Here is a 24,578-nt window from a genome sequence, read left to right as displayed (position 1 = left end):
ATACTCTATTATAGTTATCATTCAGTTGCTCAGTCATGTCCGACTTTTTGTGATCCCATGGACTGCGGCAGGCCAGGCTTCCCAGTCCTTCACCGTCTCCCAGAGCTTGCTCAAACTCATGTCCATTGAGTCAGTGATGCCATCCAAGCATCTTGTCCTCTGTCGTCCTCTTCTCCTCTTGCCTTCAATCTTTCCCAGCATCAGAGTCTTTCCTAATGAGTCTGCTCTTCTCATCAGGTGACCAAAGTATTGGAGCTTCATCATCAGTCCTTCAGTGAATATTCAGGATTGATTTTCTTTATGATTAACTGGTTTGATCTCCTTGCTTTCCAGGGGAATCTCAAGAGTCTTCTTCAATAAGGGACCTATAAGCCCTGTTTTTAAAAACACTGAATCTGTACTATAATATTTACAGTTTTCCTCCCTGTAGTGTGGCTGATGTTAGAAAGTGCCCCCTGAAAACAGGATAATAGGGAAATTAGGGCAAAATATAGGAACCCCAAGAATGTACAGATTCTGACTTTACAGAGTCAGTCTCTTACAGATACTGACTTTCAGTATTGTCATTTATGAAGGATTGTCTTAAAAGTTCAAAAATAAGAAAACAACCTGGACAAAAACTGTTCAAGTATTAGAACATTTTAAAAAAGAGTGATATGTGTATTTTGTTAATACAGTAAGTATTTCTAAATAGATAAAATATAATTCAATTATATCAATGAATTGTTTATTTCACAGGTATCAATTAAGCAATATTTAAAATTATAGGGGAATGATAAATAATGAAAACCAAAAGTGGGGTATTAAGTTAATTAGTGCCTTTATCTCAGTGAAATATTATTTTTACTACTTTGAAGAATGATGACATTTACAAAGTATTTAACATAATATTATGTTAAAGAAAACTTAGAATCTACAAATATGTGCTTGGAATGGCTGTTTCCATATAAAATATGTATGTATATATGATGAAATTTTAGGTGTTTTGAATTCTAAAATTTTTAAAATATTACATGGTGCTCACAAAATCAGTACTAGAATCTGAAACCTAGGTGAAACAATACTATGTAGAAATCAGAGGCTTTGGTCATAAATTTTTAATAGTTAAAGAATAAATAATTTTCAGGTCACAAGGTGCTTTGAGATTATGCTACTATCTATCCCAAGGAAAATTTATACATATAACAGTGATACCCATAGCTGGCTGATTATAACAGTTATTTGGGGAGCTTTCTGAAAATATGAATTCCTTAGAATCTAGACAAGTGCTGCAATTTTTGCAGATTGGAGTCTGGGTCTTGGAATCTGATTTTTTAAAAAATATGCTATTGATGGCCTTACTGATTAGCAAAGTTTGGCAACTACTATTGTGGGAAAGATAATTTATGCCTTTAAGAATTTCCTCAATGATCAATATATGGCACCCTTCCCCCCCAAAACCCCCAAAACTCAAGACAAATAATGTCAAATTCTAGATTGTTTAATGTATATATATCATAGTAAATAGCATAGAAGTTCAGAAGCAGGAAGGAGTAACATGAGGAGGATAATTTAGGAGAGCATTCTGGATCAAGAACCTCAGAAGCATTAGTGGCAGTGTGGCAGGAAGGGGGACCCCTTCCAGAACCCGAAATGGGCTCTTGTTTAACATTCGGAAATGAATTGTCAGAGGAGACACATGTGCTGACAAAGCAAGAGACTTTATTGGGAAAGGGCACCCGGGTGGAGAGCAGTAGGGTAAGGGAACCCAGGAGAACAGCTCTGCCACATGGCTCACAGTCTTGGGTTTTATGGTGATGGCGTTAGTTTCTGGGTTGTCTTTAGCCAATCATTCTGACTCAGAGTCCTTCCTGGTGGTGCACGCCTTGTTCTGCCAAGATGGATGCCAGAGAGAAGGATTCTGGGAGGTGGTCAGACATGTGGTGTCTCCTTTTGACTCTTCCTGAACTCTTCTGATTGGTGGTGGCTTATTAGTTCCGTGTTCCTTACCAGGACTTCCTGTCGTAAAACAACTCATGCAGATGGTTACTATGGTGCCTGGCCAGGGTGAGCGGTTTCAGTCAGTGTGCTTCCCCTAACAGTGGGGTAGCATAGTGCTGCCGAAACCACAAACTTCATCATCTTAACAACCTTCATGTCAAGAGGAGAAGTGGTGAGACCTTGAAGTGCTTAGAGATGGCTGTAAAAAGATGGCACCATTTGGGAACAGCAGCTTTCTCAGCAATCCACAGTGCAAGTCCTTCACCCCCTTCCCTAGAGGTTCAGATCCCTTTCCAAGCTTCTCTTCCCATTTTGGATCCAGGCTCTGAGGCACAGAGAAGCACTCATGGGAGAAGCACTTTGGGATGGGAGAGTCCTGTGGAGTCTAGAAATCAGTGTTTCTTTTTGTTAGGCTTTTTATTTTGTATTGAGGTAGAGCTGATTAACAGTCAGTGTTGTGATAGTTTCAGGTGATCCAAAAGGAACTCAGCCGTGCATATACATGTATCCATTCTCCCCCAGACTCCTCTCCCATCCAGGCTGCCACATAACATTGAGCAGAGTTCCTGTGTTATACAGTAGGTCCTTGTTGGTTGGTTATCCATTTAAATATAGCAGTGTGTACATGCCCATCCCTAACTATTCCTTCCCCTCATCCTTCCCCCCAGCAACCATAAAAGCTATTTCTTGAAGTCTGTGAGTCTAAATTAGTGTTTTCTTTAGATGAGGAGAAGAAAAGCAAGGAAAGAAACTTTAGAATATTTGTGGAAGGACAAAGCATTTATTGAGTATGTTTAGTCAAAGATATTATGGCATTTAAAAGGCATCCATCACAGAGTAAATTGAAATTAAATCTTTACGAATAGGTATGACTTGTTTCCCCAAATCAGGAAAGGCAGAGGAGAGAGGCATTTCAGTGATGGGGACAACGTGTACCGATGTCGGCCACATGTGTGTCTTCTGAGGACTTAGTTTCTTCTTTAACGTAAATGTTAGTGAGTCCAAGCTCACTCTGCTCGCCCTACGACAGGTCAGTGAATCCGAGAGATGAGGTGCTGAGGCAAGGAAGAGATTTTTAACCAGGGAGCCAGCAGACCGAGAAGATGGCAGGCTTAGCCCGTGAAAATAACCATCTTCTTGGGGTCTGGATGTCAGATTCTTTTAGAAGTTAGAGATGGGGGGAGATAAGGAAGCCAAGTAAAAAGGCCATTAATCTTGCAAATGTCTCTGAGAATGGCATGCCTCAGGCAGGGGATGTGTTCATTTCTTCCTTCCTGCCATCCACAGGTGGGGTGGACAGGGTTCTGAACAAAGGCACATTAGTTTAACAGTCAGGCAGAGGGGCAGGATTCTCCGAGGCAGGCCGTTCTGTATGATTATAATAACAAAAGTAACGAAAAGCCAGTCAAAGAAACAGTTCAACTTGGAGCCAGAACTGGCTTCCTCCCTGCAACATAAATGCTTTTGTTTAAACTTATATTCTTCTAGCTCAGTTGCCTGAACTGACTGAACTTTGTTTTTTGCAACATAGGATCTAGGAGTCGGAGGTCCACGAATGTTTCTTTAATGAACAAAACCAATACCAGCTTGACTAGAGTCATTTGAGGTGTGGGCATAGATGAGTTTGGATGGGGTTGGTTCTCATGTGGGCAGGGCCTCAAGTCCCAGAAGAATGTGGACTTGGTCGTACAGTCAAGGTTTCTGAGAAGGATAATGAGAAGATAAATGTGAGTTTTGAAGAAGAAAATCAGCCAACAGTAAAGGAGATGGATTAAAGAGAGGGGAATAGAAAATGTAATTAGCATGCTAATTAGCTAATTACCATGAGAGGAAACCTGGATGAGGCTGTTGGCAGTAAAAAGAAAAAAAGAAGTGGATAGCATAGGGAAGTTTCTCAACTCAATTAGAGTAATACTGATTAATCACCTACTAAGTGCTGGTCACCATTCTGGACCAATCAGTGAACAAAATAGAGCATATATTTTATAAGGATAAAACAATAATTTTAAAAAACTAATAAATATAATCAGTAAGGTATATACATGTCAGAAATTGCAGCTGTTATAGGAAAACACCAATTTGAGCACAGTAAGGACAGCCAAGAGGGAGAAGGGTAGCAGATCGTGATATTACAGAGGATGGTCAGGGGAGGCTGAAGATTTGAGGGAGGTCAAAGAGTGAGCCAGTCCCCGGAGGGAATAGCATTCCAGGCCAAAGAAAGAGAAAGAGCAAAGGCCCTCAGTTTGAGGGTGCCTAGGGTATTCCAAGAACAGCCACATTTTGAATTTAAAATCTGTTTCAAGCAAGATGCTAAAAGGCACCCATCACTGACTACTGAGATGGAGGATTTGGCTGCTGGAAACAGTTTTCCTCCTTTGTAGTTCTGCTTCAGGCCAGATTGGATTAAATTTCTAAGGGACAAAAGAGAAGGAAAGAAGCAGTGTGAATTCAGGAGTCAGCCTCAGGCCATGCCTATAGTTAAAATGAGAGAAAGTGAAGTCAGAGGAAAACCCGGATGGAGTCTATCCTTAAAGCTTTGTAAAGAGGGTTTGGCTAAGAAAAGGAGGCCCCCTGGTGCCACATGCAGGGAAAAAAAAAATTAAGGAGACTAAAAGACTGCAGGGACAAAACCCTGATGGGGTTGGGAGAGGAGGCATTGGGTTACCACGGCCACTAATGACTCCAGAAAACAGTTTCAATTGACTGAGAAAGAAAGCATAGGATTATGGTGTATCCAGGTAGTTCTGTTTCCTCCACCAGGTACAGTGACCATCTGTGCTGTTAAGAATTAGTATCCTAGACAAGTTGAGTTTTTCAGCTCAGCATTAAAGGTACTTGAATAATGTTTTGAAATCTGTCTTTGTTAAGGAGTGCTGACAAGCTTGAAAGACTCAGATTCAGTGTGTGTGGCTTCACTTTAGGAGTACGCAACTTCTCCTTCCTCTTTGCTCCTCCATCTGCTCTGATTTCAAAACGAGGCCCAGCTTTGACATGTAGAAGAATCAAGTTTTCTTCAGGTCATCACCAAAGCTTGTATTTTATTAATGCATCAAGCCTTTTTCTGGGGCACAGTGATGTTCAGCTTTCAAAAGGCCAGCAGAAATGCAGGGTTATCCTAGGGTGAAGAGTGGAGCCTGTCAATATTTGATAGCCTCTTCAATAGCTCCCTTAATGGATTTTTTTCTTTTTAAAATTTGCAAGAATTAAAATGTAGCATAAGTAGTGATTCAATACATGTCTGTTAAAATGTTAATAAAAAGGTATACGGAAGTCAGGGATTTATAAAATCGGTGCTTTCAGCTCTGGTTCCTGCTCCCTCTGCTATGACCTAGAATTCGTTTTTTAAAATATCTTTTTTAGGTTATGTAGTGAGCCTATCAGAAAAAGTGCTTTGAAAGCAATGGGAGGTTAGACATTCAAAGAATGGAAAAACATCCTAATCTAAGAAAAGGGATGAGCTTGTTATTCTGGGAGACAAATAAGGAAAGAGTGTTAAAGTTGATGTGATAGATGGTGGCAGTTACATGGAATTTCAGAATTGATTGTAAAGAACTTTCTGAAGATCAGATTCCTATTTAAGGCCAGCCTCTCGATCCTTGGTCTCTTTCTCCCTTTTCTTTTCAGATTTCCATCATCTTGCCTCTTTTAAAACCTGGTCTCAGGAAGGGATCCACTGTCAGTCTTCTATAACTTCATGTGAATTTAAATCAATGTATTACTTCTCCCAAGTGTGTGTACATTTTAAAAAGGAAAGGAAGGTTGTGTCTCCATTAAAAAAAATTACAAATCAGTCTACTCAGTCTGCATATAAGATGTGGGGAATTTTAAGGGAATTTTGACTTGGTGATTGCACTTTTATATTTATTTTTGCTTCCATTTTATATTAAAGGAACTATGTAGCTCTCATAATTGCAACATGATGAGATCCTCATGGCTCTTTATTTACCTGCCTTTTTCTTTGTCAACTCCACAATTTGGATAAATTTGTTAGCAAACAAAAATTTGTAGCTGCCTGTTGCTTTTACCGTTTATTCTTGATACTCCCATCATTATGTTTCAAATGGGAACAATCTTAAATGAAGTCTAGATCTTATATTCTGTGATAAACATCACCACATGTTCCTTGAAGGCATTGTGTCAGAAATGAGTTTTTAAAAGGTAGCGCTATTGGTCTCATTTCTCAGAAGGGAGAAATATGTCAGTCAGAATAATTAGATAGTAATCTTGGTATATTTAGTATTATGAGACTAAAGGATTTAGCAGTAGAAGGAAATCTTTTCAGAAGAAAAAATTGGCACATTTTGCTAAGAGGAAGAGAGTTGAGTTGTTATATTTGACTGTGAATCTGACAACACTGGAAGTGATTGCTTAGAAATAAAAGCTTTTCTGAAGCTTTTTATTTGAATTAGTCATTATAATTGCATCAAAAACCATTCTTAATTGTTATAAACACAGAAGTATGCATCATTTTTTAATCCTTCAAAATTCAAAAATGCACAAGACATAAACTTTATAGAAACAGAGATAGAGAGAAAATAACCCTTTGTCAAAACATCTCAAAGCTCTTAAAGGATGAAAGAAATTATGTTTACTTTTCCCCAAGAAAAAGCAGCAAGTTGGGTGGAGGAGATGAGTGAAGCAAATGAGAATACATGGCTGGCTTCGAGATGGTGAGGAGAAGTCAAGAGTGTGTGTGTGTGTGTGTGTGTGTGTGTGAAAGAGAGTCAGCACAAGATAGACATAGAGCAGAAGCTCAGAAGGAAGAGTTTAAACTCCCACCTGAAGGAAATATTCGACTATCTTTCAAGTTTTTGATTTGACACTCGAAAAATGGCTTTTTGTTGCTTTGGAAACATCATTTCACCTTCTTGCATCTGAATTTTTTGAAGAAAAACATCCACTTAATGTCACAATAGCCTCACAGGAACAATTTAATAATTTCTGCTAAAAGCCTTTAAGAACTCTTGGCATAGAAGATGCCGTTTTACAAAGGTGTTCTCAGCCTCTGTCAGTCTTAACAAATTGAGAACTTGATGGGTTTATTTACCGAACTATCAGTTGTAGAGAATAAAAAGCAAGAATACTTTTATTTTAGGACTTGTTAATATGCTAGTTAAATAATGACCAGAAAATGACAAGTTAACCTTCTTCAGTGGCACTTCCAAAACATGGCTTTAATATGCCTAGTTTTATTCCATCACTTTAAGTGATAAGGAATCAGGAAAAATTCCTTTGGAATGCCATTGATATGATCTTTGGAGAAAATTATCTTTTTCTGTTTTTGTTTTTTGGGATCTTCTCTTGATTTGACCATAACTGGATTATCTGGCTATATACATCTCTAGAGTAGCTACAAACATCTAGAGATTCTATGCCACACTTGGACCCCAGACAGACAATGCCCATATTGTGCTTCCTGTAAAGGCAAGAGTGCTTGCCCATGGCTACATTTTGTTATGTGTGAGCATAGTAATTCTTGAATACATTGCTAATACATAGATCTAAAAGAAGAATATGGCTCATCATCTTGGCTAATGTTTTTGGAGCTTTCAACTGACTTGTTGATTGTAACTTATTCCTGGGGCGGCAATAGAAGAATCTTTTGAAGAATGATTTGTAGGAATAGATTTTCCCAAAAAGGTGATTATAGCCTCTTTGATAATTGTTTGAACTGCAACCCTTAATTGATGGTTGGTCTATCATGCTGTCTGGGATAGTGAAACTTTCAACTCTACATTGAGTAAGATCGTTTCATTGGTTTGCTGATGAATTCCTAGCATAGAATAATAGGATATCCTTTAAAGATTGACATGTAAGGAGTCAGTGATGTTAATTACATGATATATTTTAATAAAGTACAGTAATTATAAAATTATTGTCCTTTTAACTAACTTCATGAGATATTATATGGTGATAGCAAATGGAAAAGGACTTTGAATTTACAAAACTAGAAAAGACCTTTTTAAAGTGGATATTTTGAGCTAATTTGTTTTTTCTTTCTGATAACATATCTATTAAATAATAAAAGAAATCAAATAGAAAAATGTATGTTAACTAAATATAAAAACATTTATATTAATATAGCATTATAATTATATTGTAATATTTTAGTAAAACTGAAAAGACTCTGATGCTGGGAGGGATTGGGGGCAGGAGGAGAAGGGGATGACAGAGAATGAGATGGCTGGATGGCATCACCGATTCAATGGACATGAGTTTTGGTGAACCCTGGGAGTTGGTAACGGACAGGGAGGCCTGGCGTGCTGTGATTCATGGGGTCGCAAAGAGTCGTCCATGACTGAGTGACTGAACTGAACTGAATACATTAGGTAACTAATATAAGTATTTCTAGTTTTCAAATCTGAAATTTTCAGTTTTTTCTACTTAAGCATTTGAGTTTATTAAAAATTTTTTCCTTGATTTTAGCTTGAAGTTAAAACTTAAAGACAACAATGAACCAAAATAAGAAATAGCAATACATTTTATATTCAAGATCAAACCAGTGTTTCAAACATTATAGTTTGTAGTTGCCTCTTAAATATAAAATCAATTAGAACTTTTCAATATTTGGAAACCGTTTTGCCCCTAAAGGCAGCTCTCAGAAATGTTAATTCACTCATCCGCAACAGCAAAAGAATGTCAATGAGTTTGGGCCACCACTGGACTGCTTTTGGAGTAATTAAATACCTTGGACTTTACCTTGCAGTGACTGCTTATTTCTTGGCATTTAGCCTTCAAAGTAGTGTTATGTTTGAGATGAGTACATGAATGAATTACACGTGACATTTATAGCAAGACTCTAGAGGCTCATTTCCACTCTGAACTCTTATAGTGTTGATCCCTTTGAAGTTGTAAGCATCCTAGTGAAATAAACTTGTCTAATATCACTTCTGTATTTCATTTTTCTTACAATAAAACGAACAGACAAAGGATTCTGGATGGTTCACTCATTCATTCATTCATTTATTTTAGGAGCATTTACTAAAAGTCTCTTTTGTGTTATGTAGTGAATAAGGTGGTGAAGGCTTACATTCTAGTAGTGGAGATGTTTTCAGTCGCTAAGTCATGTCCAACTCTTTGCAACCCCATGGACTGCAGTACACCAGGCTTCCCTATCCTTCACTCTCTCCCAGAGTTTGCCCAAGCTCATGTCCATTGAGTCAGTTATGCTATCCAACCATCTCATCCTCTCTCACCCCCTTCTCCTTTTGCCCTCAATCTTTCCTAGCATCATGGCCTTTCCAATGAGTTGACTTTTCACATTAGATGCCTTTGTATTAGAACTTTAGCTTTAATATCAGTCCTTCCAATGATTATTCAGGGTTAATTTCCTTTAAGATTGATTGGTTTGATCTTCTTGCTGTCCAAGGGATCTCAAGAATCTTCTCCAGCACCACAATTCAAAAGCATCAATTCTTTTGGTGCTCAGCCTTCTTTTTGTTCCAACTCTCATATCTGTATATGACTACTAGAAAAACCATAGTTTTGACTATACAGACCTTTGTTGGCAAAGTGATGTCTCAGCTTTTTAATATGCCAACTAGGTTTGCCATAGCTTTTCATCCAAGGAGCAACCATCTTTGAATTTCATGTCTGGAGGGAGATATACACTAAACAAAATATTTGACAACTATTTCTGAGTATGTTTATCTGTTAGTCAATCAGTTGTGTCCAACTGTTGGTGACCCCGTGGACTGTAGCCTAGTAGGCTACTCTGTCCATGGAATTCGCCAGGCAAGAATACTGGAATGGGTAGCCATTCCCTTCCACAGGGGATCTTCCTGACACATGGATTGAACCTGTATCTCCAGCATCTCCTTCATTGGCAGGAGAGTTCTTTACCACTAGCACCACCTGAAAAGCCAAGTATATCCATAGGTACAATTATGAGAAATGCCATAAAGAAAACTGGATGACTACAATGCCTTATTGTAGTCAGAGGGATCACGAATCTCCAGGGAAAAAACAAGTGAAGAGAAGGGGAACATCTCAGGAAAAGGAACCAGAGTATTCTAGGGATATATTGTAATGATCAGGATATTTCCTGGATAAAACTACAACAACAAAAATGTAATGACTTAGAATTTTAATTAATACTTTATAACATATAGATTCTCATATCCATACATGACTACTGGAAAAACCATAGCTTTGACTACATGGACCTTTGTTGGCAAAGCAATGTCTCTGGTTTTTGATATGCTATCGAGGTTTGTCATAACTTTTCTTCCAAGGAGCAAGCATCTTTTAATTTCATGGCTGCAGTCACCGTCTGCAGTGATTTTGAAGCCCAAGAAAATAAAGTCTTTCACTGTTTCCATTGTTTCTCCATCTGTTTGCCATGAAGTGATGGGGCCGGATGACATGATCTTAGTCTTTTGAATGTTGAGTTTTACACCAGCTTTTTCACTCTTCTCTTTCACTTTAATCAAGAGGCTCTTTAGTTCCTCTTCACCTTCTGCTGTAAGGGTGGTGTCATCTGCACATCTGAGCTTATTGATATTTCTCCAGGCAATCTTTATTTCAGCTTGTGTTTCATCCAGCCTGACATTTTGCATGATGTACTCTGCACAAAAGTTAAATATTCAGGGTGACAATATACAGCCTTGACATTCTCCTTTCCCAATTTGGAGCCAGTGTGGTGTTCATGTCTGGTTCTAACTGTTGCTTCTTGACTTGCGTACAGGTTTCTCAGGAGGCAAGTAAGGTGTTCTGGTATCCCTATCTACTTTAAGAATTTTCCAGTTTGTTGTGATCCACACAGTCAAATGTTTTGGCATAGTCAATGAAGCAGAAGTAGTTGTTTTTTTTGGAATTCTCTTGCTTTTTCTATGATCCAACAGATGTTGGCAATTTGATCTCTGGTTTCTCTGCCTTTTCTAAATCCAGCTTGAACTGGATTGAATCTGGAAGTTCACGGTTCACTTAAAACCTGGCTTGGAGAATTTTGAGCATTACTTTGCTAGCATGTGAGATGAGTGCAATTGTGTGGTAGTTTGAGCATTCTTTGGCATTGCCTTTCTTTGGGATTGGGATGAAAACTGACCTTTTCCAGTTCTGTGGCCACTGCTGCATTTTCCAACTTTGCTGGCGTATTGAGTGCAGCACTTTCACAGCATCATCTTTTAGGATTTGAAATAGCTCGGCTGGAATTCCATCACCTCCACTAGTTGTTTGTAGTGATGCTTCATAAGGCCCACTTGACTTCACATTCCAGGATGTCTGGCTCTAGGTGAGTGATCACACCATCGTGATTATCTAGGTCATGAAGATCTTTTTTATATAGTTCTGTGTATTCTTGCCACCTCTTCTTAAGATCTTCTGCTTCTGTTAGGTCCATACTATTTCTGTCCTTTATTGTGCCCATCTTTGCATGAAATGTTCCCTCAGTATCTCTAGATTTCTTGAAGAGATTTCTAGTGTTTCCCATTGTATTGTTTCCTCTATTTCTTTGCATTGTTCACTTAGGAAGGCTAAGTGAACACAAGGAGATCAAGCCAGGCAATCGTAAAAGAAATCAATCCTGAATAATTATTGGAAGGACTGATGCTGAAGTGAATACTTTGGCCACCTGATTCGAGGAACTAACTCATTAGAAAAGACCCTGATCCTGGGAAAGATTGAAGGCAGGAGGAGAAGGGGACGACAGAGAATGAGATGGTAGAATGGCATCACCTACTCAATAGACATGAGTTTGAGCAAGCTCCAGGAGATGGTGAAGACAGGGAAGGCTGGTGTGCTATGGTTCATGGGGTTGCAAAGAGTCAGACATGACTGAATAAACAACAACATGTAGTTTATCTCAGGATACTTTGAAAGTTGCTGTTGACATCCATGCTCAGTCACTAGCTCAGTCTTATCCCACCGGGGTCCTCTGTTCATGGCATTTTCCAGTCAAAAATACTGGAGTAGTTTGCCATTCCCTACTCTTGGGGGGTCTTCCCAACCCAGAGATTGGCCCCACATCTCCAGCATCTCCTGCATTGACAGGGGTATTCTTTACCAATGAGCCACCTAGGAAGCCACACTGCCCACTAAACTTATTAAAAATTCTCTGCATCATCTTTCATTTTTTCCAGTCTTATGGCTTGATTCCACTATTAAAAGTGTTTGCAAATAGTGAATAGATTTGATGGGTATTCATAAGTGATTATTTGTAGAAAATTCAAGGGCATATGTTCTTCAAGTCAGGGTCTGTAGAGTTTCTGGTTGCCTTGAGGTTTCTCTTCACTTGACTATCACTCAGGCTACTATTGGTTCCTGAACACTTGCAAAAAATGAAAAAGGTTAGTATTGAGTCTTTACTGCATTAGACTCTTAAAACTTCCAATAGCTGATGCATTTTATGTGATAATGTCAAAAATAGTACCTTGGCACTAAAAACTCTTTCAAGTCAATGTGATCTCCAGCCTACATTTCCAGCATTGTCACCTACTGCTTCCCGACACAGATTGTATGATTTGGCCAAAGCAGTTCATTTACTTTTCTCCTAATGTAACTTATTTCACTTCCAAGAAATTCATGACAACCAAAACACCTCCCCCCCACCATTTATTTTCTTCAAACGCCCATTCAGTCTTCATAATATCATCACTCATCAATGTCGTCATTGCTCCAGAGTACTTTTTTAAATGTGAATTCCAATTTTAAAAATCATATAATCTCTCTCTTGCCATATTCCTGAGTGCCTGTTTGCTTGGTAACACTTATAAAATTGTGTTAAATTGTCAAGTGCACTTTGTTTATTTTGTTCATAGCTTCTGTTTACGAAGCAGATCTATGTATTGTCCTAAATTCCAGGGATCCTTTTCTTAGTTTAAATTCATCGTTCTAGCTTATCTTTAAAGCCTTGAAGTCAGGGTACTCTGCCTATATTCAATGTTCAATAAATGCACATTGGTGGGTTGATGAAAAAGAACAGATTTAGCAATACCACCAAGCACAAGAACTGCTCTGTCCTCACCAGGAACTTTCTGGCTCCGTGGATTAATATGCTGTGGGTACAATTCCATAACAGATTAATTGCTACCCATCATGAAGAAGTTAAAATACTCTCTGAATTTAGAAGCTGTACTAGAATCATAATGAAGTTTCTTAATTTTGTGCCAAGCCTCTAGATTGAGTATCTACAGTTATTTAGCTGGCTTTATTTATTTGGTGATACTTGTTTCCTGGAGACTGTTCAGATCATTGAATTGGAATGGATACAATTCTAGCCTATAGTCCATATCCTACTATGTTATAAGTTGCTTAGAACTAGATATTATATCCTATTATACATTAACCATGGAAATAAGCACTAGCCAGTCTTTAGGATCTCAAAATAAATTATCTCAGATTTAAGGTACAGCTTTCTTCTGTTTTCATTGTGATTGTTTTTTTCATGGGAAGACAGATTTTTAGGACCATTTGCCATGGGCAGATGCATTTTTTTCTTTTAAACTAGTTGTAAAGAAAAAAAACAGAAGATGCCCTATCAGAAAGGAGTAGTTTCCTTCAGTTTTCATTGATAGCTGGCTAATTAAATGAAGGTGCATCTATGCAATGTAATACATACAGCCATAAAAAAAGAATGTATGTTTCTCTATGCACTAATACAAAGAGATCTCTGAAATATATGAAGTGAACAAAGCAAGGTGCAGATCAGTGTGTGTGATATGCTATCATTTGTATAAATATAAATTAAAAAGAATATGGTGGATCTATGTGTGTGTGTAGAAGATATATCAAGAAGATTATACAGTGTGCTGATTATGCCAGTGACTTTGGAAGAGAAAGGAGATGATTAAAATGAAGAAATGAGAGGGAAACATTTCACTGAGTGCATTTTGTATTTTTTAAATGTGGAGCCATGTGACTGTATTAACTGTTAAAAGTAAATATTTTAAATTTTAGAATGGAAACACAAGAGGAAAAGTAATTTCCTTAAGCGTGATAGAGCTAATGAAAGTTATCTGAAAACAATAGACTTATATTAAGCCTGTAAGCATCTGAAAAATGCCTTCCAAACTCCTCTTTTTGATTTTGTTAACGCTCACAGATGCTCCAGTGTCAAACTCAAGAAATAGGATTAGGAATTTCAAGAGGGAAATAGAGTAAAATTGTAGGACTCCCTACGATGGAAAGGACCAGTTACAGAGCCAGTGTATTTGGTCATGAGGTGTTCAGTCAGCTTGGACTTTGAGCACACAATCGAGGCTTGATCCACAGCTACCCAGAACTCATCCACTCCGCCCTCCCAAGAATGCACTTTAGAGTCAAGAGGAATCTGAAAATAACAAATAATATGGCATACAACAGATAACAAAAATCCCTTCTTTCAAGAAGCTTACAAAAAAAAAAAAAAAAAGAAGCTTACAGTGTTATAGGAAAGAGATAATTAATATTTAAGGAGAATATATGTTATATTAAAGTATGCTGATATACTTTATATATACATATATATATATACTGTACATATGTGTGTGTGTGTGTATATATACATTTATATATAATGCAATGCTGATTGTTAAGGATTAAAAAAACAAAAGGGAGATTGGATAGGAAATATTGAAGGTGAAGTTACAGTTTTACTAAGATGACCAGAGAAGGCCTTTTAGAGTAGGAGACGTTTCTTTTAAGTCCTTAAGGAAATGAGACAGTTAGCAATTCATGCAGAAAGCATTAGCATTTGCATAGACCTTGATATGAGACAGTACCTGGTTTGGTCAATGAACCAGTATGGCTGGAGCAGAGTGAGTCTGGGGAAGAGCAACAGAAAATGAGGTCAGAAAAGGGGGAGGAAATAAGTAAATCACATAGGGCTTTGTTCTTTGAAAGGAACTTAGTTCCAATACTGAAGGCTTGGAAGGTTTAGAACAAAGGATTGACATGATCCATTTGCATTTTTTAAGAATTATGACTCTGACTGTTATGTATAAAACTACATGAAAGAACTCAAGAGCAGAGGTAAGGATGCTACTGGGAAAATGAATGAAATAGTCCAGGAGACAGAAGATGTAGATACACTGGGAAATAGAAGTAGGAAAATAGAAGGTAAATTTTGATAGTAGATTCAGTAGAAGGTGTTGACTGCCAGTTGTGGACAGTGTGATAAAATTAAGGGTCAGATTGTCAAAGCAGACTCAAGACGAATTACAGATCTTACCTACTATCAAGTTTACTAGTAATTCTTGGTTACAGGTCATAGCTAAACATAAGCCAAGCATTTTTCCATTGGAAAGGTATGAAGCCGTGCGTACAGCTCTCCATAAAAGGATCTTTTCATGCCTGAGGACATAATACTCTGGTTCAGATTTAACAGGAGAAGTTTAAATACTGTAGGTGATACAGTGCTTGCACAGGAGTCATTTCATTTGTGAAGCAACTTCTTATTAGGTCTTGTTAATTACATAATATGAAAGGTCAACCAGGTCATCCGTTTCTTTCTCAGATGGATTAAGGTAACAAACAGATTGCAAGTCTGTTACTAACTTTTGCTTTCTAGAGAGCAAGGAGAGTCAAATATGGTGTACAGGAATTTGTCCTGAACACCAAGGACTGAGTTGTTAAGTGTGATTGGGAAGACAGTGAGAAGAGAAGTCCTATGGAGTAAAACTGTGATAGCTCAGTTTTGCACCTTCTAAGGTTAAGGTATGAATTTGGCATTTTAGGTAGAAATGTTAATTAGCTATATGAATCTGGCAATCAGGGAGAAATCAGGAATATAGATACAAATTTTGGAATCATTAGTATGTTGACAATATTTAAAGCCCTGAAATAACATGTGATCCTCTGAAGAATGAGAGTGGATGAAAAACTATAACTTAAAATAGCAATATTAGAATCAACAAAAAAGAGAGGGACAAAATGTTAGTTAAGGGCCTTAATATATATTAAGGAGACTTCCTAGAGGAGAGAAGTCTGCAACTCAGAAAAGGGCCCTCATCTGGCCATGCTGCTACCCTGATTTTGTACCTCTAACCTCCAAAACTGTGAGAAATAAATTTCTGTTGTTCACAAGGAAAAATAAATAAATTAATTAATAAATATTAAAGCAACAATACATTTGTGAAAAAACTTGCCTTTGTTTCTATTTATAAATTTATATAATGTTTTGTGTATGTTTATATTGTAAATAAATAATTATACAAATACACATATTCATATTTTAATTAATGTATTTATATTCGGTGCAAAAAATTGAGCACAACTGCTATTGTTCTTTCTTAACTGTTTGGAAGATTTCACAGTACTATGTATGGCTGCTGCTACTGCTGCTAAGTCGCATCAGTCATGTCCGACTCTGTGTGACCCCAGAGACGGCAGCCCACCAGGCTCCCCTGTCCCTGGGATTCTCCAGGCAAGAACACTGGAGTGGGTTGCCATTTCCTTCCCCGATGCATGAAAGTGAAAAGTGAAAGTGAAGTCGCTCAGTCGTGTCTGACTCTTCCAGACCCCATGGACTGCAGCCCACCAGGCTCCCCCTTCCCTAGGACTCTCCAGGCAAGAACACTGGAGTGGGGTGCCATTCCCTTCTCCAATGTGTGAAAGTGAAGTCGCTCAGTCATGTCTGACTCTCTTACAAAAAGCAAAATAAAAAAAAATTAAAAAGGAATCTATTCAAATCTCTAAACCTAATGACCAGTTCAAAAAAAATCTGAAGGCAATGGCAACCCACTCCAGTACCCTTGCCTGGAAAATCCCATGGACAGAGGAGCCTGGTGGGCTGCAATCCATGGGGTCGCTGAGTTAGACATGACTGAGCGACTTCACTTTCACTTTTCACTTTCATGCATTGGAGAAGGAAATGGCAACCCACTCAAGTGTTCTTGCCTGAAGAATCCCATGGACGGCAGAGCCTTGTAGGCTGCTGTCTATGGGGTTGCACAGAGTTGGACACGACTGACGAGACTTAGCAGCAGCAGTAGGGCAGCAGGACAAGTTAAATGACACATGAAGAAGCAATTAACCATGTATAAAATAAAGCAATTTTACAGGATAAATGACCTGATTTCTTCATCATATTTAATGATCAGATCAGATCAGTCGCTCAGTCGTGTCCGACTCTTTGCGACCCCATGAATCGCAGCACTAGAAATATTGGTATCACAGCTTCTTTTTCAAATTGTAATGTCTGCCCCCTGGTACAAAAAGGAACATGAAAGGAGGAATCGGTTTCAGTTTAGTTGCTCAGGTGTGTCCGACTCTTTGCGACCCCATGGACTAAAGCACGCCAGGCCTCCCTGTCCATCACCAACTCTTGGGAGTCTACCCAAATTCATGTCCATTGAGTCAGTGATGCCATCCAACCATCTCATCCTCTGTTGTCTCCTTCTCCGCCTGCCCTCAATCTTTCCCAGCATCAGGGTCTTTTCAAATGAGTCAGCTCTTTGCATCAGGTGGCCAAAGGATTGGAGTTTCAGCTTCAATATCAGTCCTTCCAGTGAACACCCAGGACTGATCTGCTTTAGGATGGACTGGTTGGATCTCCTTGCAGTCCAAGGGATTCTCAAGAGTCTTCTCCAACACTGCAGTTCAAAAGCATCAATTCTTCGGCACTCAGCTTTCTTTACAGTACAACTTTCACATACATACATGACCACAGGAAAAACCATAGCCTTGATTAGATGGACTTTTGTTGGTAAAGTAATGTCTCTGCTTTTTAATATGCTGCCTGGATAGGTCATAACGTTCCTTCCAAGGAATAAGTGTCTTTTAATTTCATGGCTGCAGTCACCATCCACGGTGATTTTGGAGCCCCCCAAAAATAAAGTCAGCTATTGTTTGCACTGTTTCCCCATCTATTTCCCATGAAGTGATGTGACCGGATGCCATGATCTTCATTTTCTGAATGTTGAGCTTTAAGCCAACACTTTCACTCTCCTCTTTCACTTTCATCACGAGGCTCTTTAGTTCTTCTTTACTTTCTGCTGTAAGGGTGGTGTCATCTGCATATCGGAGGTGATTGAGATTTCTCCTGGCAATCTTGATTCCAGCTTGTGCTTCCTCCAGCTCAGTGTTTCTCATGATCTACTCTGCATAGAAGTTAAATAAGCAGGGTGACAATATACAGCCTTGACATACTCCTTTTCCAATTTGGAACCAGTCTGTTGTTCCATGTCCAGTTCTAACTGTTGCTTCCTGACCTGCGTACAGGTTTCTCAAGAGGCAGGTCAGGTGGTCTGGTATTCCCATCTCTTGAAGAATTTTCCACAGTTTATTGTGATCCACACAATCAAAGGCTTTGGCATAGTCAATAAAGCAGAAGAAAGGAGCAATAGTTAGTCACAAATGGAAGTGTGACCGTATGTGGGTTTTAACTTGAACAAATCAACAGCAGAAACCATTCTGAAGCAAAGTAGACACTTGAACATCAACTGAGTATTAGAAGACATGAAAAATTATGTTTAATATTATTAGGTATTCTAAAGGTCATGTCCAACTCTTTGCAATGCCATGATTGTAACCCAGCAGGCTCCTCGGTCCATGGGCTATCCCAGGCAAAATACTGGAGTGGTTTGCCATTTCCTACTACAAGATATCTTGCCAACACAGGGATCAAACTTGTATCTCCTGCATTGGCAGGCAGGCTCTGTACCACTATGTCACTTAGGAAGCCCCATTTTAAAGGGACCATCATTTTTAAAAATGATTATCTTTTAGAGACACATATTGAAGGATTTCAAGTTAACTTATATGATTTCTCGGATAAAGAAAACTTCAGAAAAAATTAAATAAAGTGAAATAAAAAGTAAAAGTGAAAGAGATGAGTCAAAATTAGCATTGTTGAAACTAGGTTATGTGTAATGTGTAGGGTAATTATACCACTCTTTTTTTTTCTTTTTGTGCATATTGAAAATGTCTATAGTAAAGAGTTAATTGTTTATAAAAGAAAAATAGAAAGATATTGTTAGCTAATAAATGTACACATCTGCTTCAGTCTAATTTCTACTGTTGCTGTAAACTAATACTCCTTGTTCTTCCCTATCATACATGGTTTCTATTAAACTTTGAGAAAGTTTTCAATATTGATATGTATTTTACTGACTACCTTTTATAGACATCTTAATCATATATAAAAGAGGATATCAGTTATCCCAGTTTTATAAAAGTTTGGAATTTAATGAGAAGAATCACAGCGGTTTTTAAACATATGTTTTTTATGAACATGGTAGTCAACCAGCGACAGTTTGCTGCAGAAAACAGGACAAGGATTGTATTTCCTCTCTTCATGATGCCTTTCAATATCTCTTTAATGTCCCCTATTGAAAGAATATAACTGGAAGTCATGTGGGAAGGAGAAATAAAGTTCCTAGTCACAGAGTTGAATATAAATGAGTACATTTGAGACCAAGACATAACAACAATAACTGACAAGCAGAATATCTGTTGCTTTGAATACTGAAGTTTAGTATTTTGTTTGTTTGTTTATAGTCAAATAATGTAAATTGCATAGAATGATGACTGATCAAGGTAGACTTTGTTTTTTTTTAAGTAGTTAAATCCTGATTCCTACTTGTGGATATATGGATAAAGTACTGAAATTCTACACATCATAGTCTTTTCACCCATCAGTTCAGTTCAGTTCAGTTCAGTTGCTCAGTCATGTCCAATTCTTTGCGACACCGTGAATCACAGCACGCCAGGCCACCCTGTCCATCACCAACTCCCGGAGTTCACTCAGACTCACATCCATCGAGTCAGTGATGCCATCCAGCCATCTCATCCTCTGTCGTCGCATTCTCCTCCTGCCCCCAATCCCTCCCAGCGTCAGAGTCTTTTCCAATGAGTCAACTCTTCGCATGAGTTGGCCAAAGTACTGGAGTTTCAGGTTAATATGGGGCTAATAATGAAATCTACTTCGTAAAGTTGTTGTGAAGAAAAGATAAAATGTAAAATGAGTAGCCTGGGCACATAGTACCTGGTTAATAAGTATAAACTGCTATATTTCTTTTATAATTATCATCTTTCAATCATTATCATCATTGGGATTTCTGTTTTTTAACTTAAAAATGCATTAAAAAATTTAGTGAAAAATACAAGAACATTAATATTTTGATAATTTAGCAGCCAATTAGAGTATTTTTAATATTGTCATTCATATATTCATTTTACACATTACCACCTTTAAGGACATTATATTTAATATTCAAAATAATACTTAGGAGCAAAAGTGATTAATGTCTTCAGCCTCAGCTAACCTATTATAGCTCTAATAATCCAGAAATGCATGAGTGATTTTCCTTTGGAGGTAAGGAGATCCATTGATTCAGCTAGATGCCTCTAGGTTTGAGGTACACATCCACTGCAAATGTTATTTCATTCAGTATGTTTAACGCTAATCAAGCATCCTTGAAGAAATGCTGGAAGTGCTTACTTCAAATTGTCCTCAAATTTAGGTTGGAGCTTACAAAGCAGTTCTTACGATGTGCCACTGATTAGTGATGGTCTGTGTAGTCACAGAGATCAAGCATCCGCTGAGCCACCATACAGGTACAGTGAAGCGTAAGTCAAAGTGCTGAGGAGTGGAGTGCCTCTGTGAACAGATGATTGTTTCAAGGATGATGTGTACTCCCTGTTTTTTATTACAATGAATATAAGACCACCTCCATTACTCTTTATTAGGATGGGATATTTATGTTGGTTTTGTTTTTGGTCTTACTACTTTCACTGATTTTATTCCCCTAGAGAAATTAAATCTATCACAAAGCAAGTTCATCTAAAAATTTTAGTATAAAATGTATGATGACTTAAATTTTGTACTTTCTTCAAGGTATATTTATCTACTGAATCTCTTGAACCTTCCTGAACAGGCAGTTTTTTTTTTTAAGTTATCACTTTTAAGAGTAGTACATTTAAAATTAGAAAATAATAATTAAAATAAATAATATTTAATATTAAATGACCTCTATATCGGAGAAGGCAATGGCACCCCACTCCAGTACTCTTGCCTGGAAAATCCCATGGATAAAGGAGCCTGGTGGGCTGCAGTGCATGGGGTCACGAAGAGTCGGACACGACTGAGCGACTTCCCTTTCACTTTTCACTTTCATGCATTGGAGAAGGAAATGGCAACCCACTCCAGTGTTCTTGCCTGGAGAATCCCATGGATGGGGGAACCTGGTGGGCTGCCATCTATGGGGTCACACAGAGTCAGACACGACTGAAGCGACTTAGCAGCAGCAGCAGCAGTAGACCTTTATATTATATGGTTAAATGATATTCGAATAGAAAGCTGACTTTTAAAAACCAGCTTTTGAAAGTCACAAAACAAACTACATACATTTTCCAGATGTGTACATCATAGAACATGTTGATACATAGGCACATCAACATGTTCTAGCAATACCTATCCTGAAGCAAAGATGTGGCTGAATGCCCTTTACCTTCTACTTACGATTAATTTTAATAATATTTGCCATTTGTGGTTTTCCCCTTTTGCCAAGTTTATATATTTTCTATTCTATATACTTTCTATTCTCCCCCATTTAAATATTTGAAATACTATACATAATGAGAAGATTCTGTTCAATATGCTGAAAAATTCAAGAGAATTTTTTTTCTGCCAAGCGACATTTGTCAGCTTCCTTCTCCCTTCTATCAGGCCCTTATTATTTCTTGTTTGGACTGATACAAAAACTTCTTTAATGATTGCCCTGCCAGTGTCTTCTCTCATTCCAAACATCATTACTATTTCTGCCTACAAAAGTTCTCTAAAATACAGATTTGAAATTATTTTTGGCTTAAATATTTTCAGTGTTGGCATATCAGTCTCAGTATTAATTCCAAACTTTATTGTGATAGATAAGGCCATGTTTGCCACTCTAACCTTGAAGTCTGAAGAAAGTGTCAAAGGGAGCTTAAATTCCAGTTTCAGTGGTTAGCTGCATCACCTTTAGCAAATCATGTCATCTCTGGGCCTTTAGTTTCTCAACTGTAAAATGTTTGAAATAATATTATTATTGAGAAGGTATTATTTTTGAAAAGATTTAATGACTGCATATATGTGAAATGTTAAGAATGTTCACAGCACAAAGTAATAATTATATCACTTCAGCTCTTACTTTTAACCTATTGTAGCTTGTGTTTTTTCCCCCTATCACAGCCTTGTCAAACTCATGTACAAACACCTCTTATGCTGTACTCATAATGATCTAATTGTTCTGTGGACTGAAAAAAATGCACAGCCTTAAAGTTGAAAAGTATGTTTTATTTGGGGAACTTACTGAGGACTTAGTGGCTCAGATGATAAAGCGTCTGTCTGCAATACAGAAGACCCGGGTTCGATCCCTGGGTTGGGAAGATCCCCTGGAGAAGGAAATGGCAGCCCTCTCCAGTATTCTTGCCTGGAAAATCCCATGGATCTTGGAGCCTGGTAGGCTACCGTCCATGGGGTCACAAAGAGTCAAACACTACTGAGCGACTTCACTTTCTTACACTGAGGACTTAAGCCTGGTAGACAGCTTCTCAGCCCTGAGGGACCGTTGCCAAGAGATAAGGGATGAGCCAAGATAGATAGGAATTTTGGGGGGAAAAAAAAAACAAAACACGTTGTTGGAGCATTAAAAGATTAACATTAATTAAAGAAAACAAGGCATCTCAAATTAATGTATTTAGTAAGATTTTCAACGTATGGAAAGATGCAAGGGTCTTGGCCATAGAAATCATTCCTTTGATATGCACCTTAACCATCTAGGTTAGTATCCTGCTTTTCTCCATCCTGAATTCCTTCAAGGTACACAGTCGGGACACCCCCACCTCCATACACACACACACACACACACAGAGGCCGAAAGCTTGATGACTGCAGTATCCTTTGTTTACTAATATGAAAGTCAACATTCTTTGTCCACAGTACACACTGAGAACTTAGCTTCTACTTGCTCTCGTGACCTACTTCATTTTTTCAATACTGTGGCAACTCTATATAGGTTACCCACGCATCCTGTACGTCATCCAAATATTCCTTTTCACATTAGCTTTCTTGACTAGCTTTACTGTAAGACCGTAAACACTCTAAAGGCAAGAATTAGTTGTTTTGATATTTTTTAAAAAATCTATGTATCTGACAGAACAGAGAGCAGCATATAATAGTTATGTGATAAATAATTGAATAATTGTTTTTGTGAAATGGAGACAAAGAGGAAAGTTCTCCTTGAATTTTCTTCTCTTTTTTAAAACATGAGGAAAATTATTTTCTACATTAAGATGTTATTATTGATGGCTTTATTCTGTGCATTTTATAAGAAATAACCCAATATGCAGAAGCTGCCTTATCCTTTCAGGGTTAACAATAGCAGCCACGCTGGATCATCTAAAAAGCAAGCTTTTGTCTTTTCTAATGGAGACATTGTTCATTTATAGGAGTGATAAGAAAATATTCTCAAAGCGTTTTTCAGTCTGGAAAGAGTTAAAATATTGCAAATGTTATTTAAGTAAATTTTACTGTTAACCAATTCTAGCCAGCTAGTGTGCTGCCCATGTAATCAAGAACTGCTTTTCTGAAATTTTTATGCACTGTTTATTTCCTATTTTATAAGTAAGCTTTTTGTTTTTGCATTGATTCCCATTATAGTGAGGAGACCAGTAGTCTAGAAACAACCCATGAATTGCATTATCTAATTTAATTAAGGTGAACTGGCAATTTCTCGAAAGATTCAACAGTCACCAGACAACTAAAAATGAAACTTTAAAATTGCTTTGTAGTGGACATAAGCTTCTGTCATTTACTATCATTATGCACTCTTATGTTCCTTGACAGTTTATGAATAATTGCACAGATACCCCAATACTTGATTTACATAAGCAAAGCAGGCGTTTCCAGATGTTAGCCTACTGCTTAGTCCCAAGCAGTCCTAGAAGAAAATCATTTTCTCTAATTTTGTGAACCATACCTCTGATTGTGTGGCGCTCAAGTCTATAAAAGCTATTTTATTGTACCAATATAATCCCGTTTGATCCAAGTATCTGTGAATTCTCCTTGCCATGCGGTTTCCTGGTCAGAGGATGCAGTGTGCCTCTATCAATAGGACTTTGATCATATGTGGCTTTCTGGGAAAAGATACGTTCCTGGGGCAAGGAGAAAGGTTAAGGCTGTAAGAACAGAAGAGATCAGGCATTAACTGTTTTCCTTCAAGTACATTATAGCAAGTTAGCACACCCTGCTGCTACTGCTGCTAAGTTGCTTCAGTCGTGTCTGACTCTGTGCGACCCCACCAGCAGCCCACTGGGTGCAGCCCACCAGGCTCCCCCATCCCTGGGATTCTCCAGGCAAGAACACCGGAGTGGGTTGCCATTTCCTTCTCCAGTGCATGAAAGTGAAAAGTGAAAGTGAAGTCGCTCAGTTGTGCCCGACTCTTAGTGACCCCGTGGACTGCAGCCTACCAAGGCTCCTCCGTCCATGGGATTTTCCAGGCAAGAGTACTGGACTGGCGTGCCATTGCCTTCTCCATACACCGAGGAAACCTTAACAAATGAAAAGTGAGGAATTGGCTGACTGACTACAATCATGAGATTTTGTTCTATATTTTCACTTAGTGTAACACAGACACCCATTATTCAGATAGAGATAAAATACTATGAAACTAGTTCCCAAGTTGATACATTCATATCAGCTA

General features: G+C 38.0%; 1 protein-coding gene across 9 annotated transcripts in view; it reads left to right on the top strand.

Moving 5' to 3' along the window:
- B3GALT1 (beta-1,3-galactosyltransferase 1) overlaps positions 1-24,578 on the top strand; it is a 570,539-nt gene that overhangs the window by 202,062 nt on the left and 343,899 nt on the right. Inside the window, exon 4 of one of the 9 annotated variants that reach the window (XR_006547560.2) lies at positions 5,605-8,049. The exons of 7 other annotated variants lie outside the window; for them this stretch is intronic. The gene's annotated coding sequence lies outside the window, so the exon portion shown is untranslated. One more of the 9 variants, XR_006547561.2, reaches the window with a different exon arrangement.

The sequence above is a fragment of the Bubalus bubalis genome, chromosome 2, assembly GCF_019923935.1.
Source record: "Bubalus bubalis isolate 160015118507 breed Murrah chromosome 2, NDDB_SH_1, whole genome shotgun sequence".
In the NCBI taxonomy this organism is placed as follows: domain Eukaryota; kingdom Metazoa; phylum Chordata; class Mammalia; order Artiodactyla; family Bovidae; genus Bubalus; species Bubalus bubalis.
The sequence above is the reverse complement of the archived record's forward strand: the minus strand, read 5'-3'. Positions and strand labels throughout refer to the sequence as shown.